This window comes from Crotalus tigris, unplaced genomic scaffold (genome assembly GCF_016545835.1).
Source record: "Crotalus tigris isolate CLP2741 ecotype Arizona unplaced genomic scaffold, ASM1654583v1 scf7180000017961.1242950, whole genome shotgun sequence".
NCBI lineage: Eukaryota > Metazoa > Chordata > Lepidosauria > Squamata > Viperidae > Crotalus > Crotalus tigris.
Window position 1 is genome coordinate 514,524 of NW_024096745.1, and position 1,948 is coordinate 516,471.

Below are 1,948 nucleotides of genomic sequence, written 5' to 3' on the forward strand. Positions count from 1 at the left end.
AGAAGGCCTGTGCAGCTGAGGGCTGAGCTATGGATTGAATCCATAGCTCAGTACTTGGCTGCATAGGCCTCCTGGAAGCGCCTGACTGCAAAATGCAGGCCAGAATGCAGATGTGGAATGAAGTTGCTCCTTAAGCCTCAGAAGAAGTGGACCTGCTGGGAGAGGCTGTCGGTGTCAGAGTGGAGTAAGACATCCTCCGAAAATAAGACCTATTGCCTCTTTTAGAGGGAAAAAAATAAGACCCAGCCTTATTTTGGGAGAAACATGGGTTATCTTTCCTTGTTTTCCTCCCTCTTCCAGAGACATGGGTAAGACAACCTAGCACAAGAAGGGGGACTTGCAGAGCTGATTTCAAGGATCAGGCATTGAGTGAGAGAAGGATGGCAAAAGCTCTACAACCAGATCTGTTCAAAGATTGTATTTTAACCAAAATACAGGAGAAAAACCAGGGCAATACAGGAGAAAAGCCAGGGCATGTCAGTCTGGGGTGGCTGAGATAGGCACCAAAGCAAAGGAGTGAAGAAGTGGGGGGAGGGCTCAGGATGTAAAGGGAGGTTGCTTGAGATGGGGGGGGCATCCTTTCCCCTTTCCTCCTTTTGGACATGCTGCTAGCAGCAATAACTGCTGGGGATGCAGATATCTGATGATGATGATGTTACCTAATTGGGGTAATGAAACGTCTGCAAGAAAATAAGCTCAGAGAGCTCCAAGGACCCCTCATGCAGATATCTGCACCTTAAAGGGTCCGATGAAAGTATTCAAGTATTTTTCCCACATATTCATTTTCTGTGTGTGTGTGTGTGTGTGTGTATGTGTGTGTGTGTGTGTGTGTGTGTCCTCTTTTCATTCAGGTGCTCAAGGCAATGTACATAGTGTTTCCCCATATATTTTCCTACAACAGGTTTATGAAGTAGATTTCTCTCAGAGAGAATGACTGGCCTACAGACACTAATTACTGTGACTAAAAGTGGGTTCAAATTTGGATTCCCCTGGAGAAAGTGCAATACTTTAACTTATTAAACCACACTGGCTTTCATTCTCTAGAGATCTCCTAGAAACCTGGGAGATCAATAGTTATATGAAAAGATGTTATATCCCTGGCTGTTCTACACAAGGCATTTCAGGTGTATGTGGCACTATGTATTTCTCTGGCTTTCTTTCAGATAGCACTATGCTATTAATTTATAAACACAGTGACAGTCTTACTGCAAAGAACAAATACAACTGGACTAGTTGCTCTACATATCCCATGTAGAGACATTGATAGTTGCTTTTTCTCCTAATAGGTGGCACTGGATGAAGAGGAAAGGAAAACAGGGAACTTACCAATCATCAGGGGATTGGACTAGAAGACCTCCAAAGTCTCTTCCAACATCATCATCATCATCATCATCATTATTATTATTATTACCATATATTGATGTACATTAAAAATGGTAATGGCAACTAAGGTCCAGTAAAGCTCTGCCAAGGGTGCAGCACAATTTATATGAACATTTATTTAATTTTATCTTTTTTTTTTGCTGAAATTAGGAAGAATTCATGTTAAAATAGCTGTCTGAATACATCATAGGAGAAAAAGGAAAGATGTTATAGATCTGAATGAAAATGGAGTGGCAGAGCACTGCAAAGGTGATGGACCATTAGAAAATATAAGAATAAATGAGAATGGTGACTGATGAGTCTATCTGCTTAGCAAAAGGCCTGTGATTCAAATACATAGTTTAATCAAGTCATTTCGTCCATATCAGTGGAAGTAGAATGAAAACATGATTGAAAAAGTCTGTCTCAAATATATAGTTCAAACATATCTTTCCATGCATTTATGTTGGAAAAAAGGATGAATAAAAGCATGATTGATCTGAATGTTTGTAATGAAATAGAGAATTACTGAAGAGTAAAATATTCTGAATGTGAACTATCATTTGGTCCATTATTTGACAGTGTG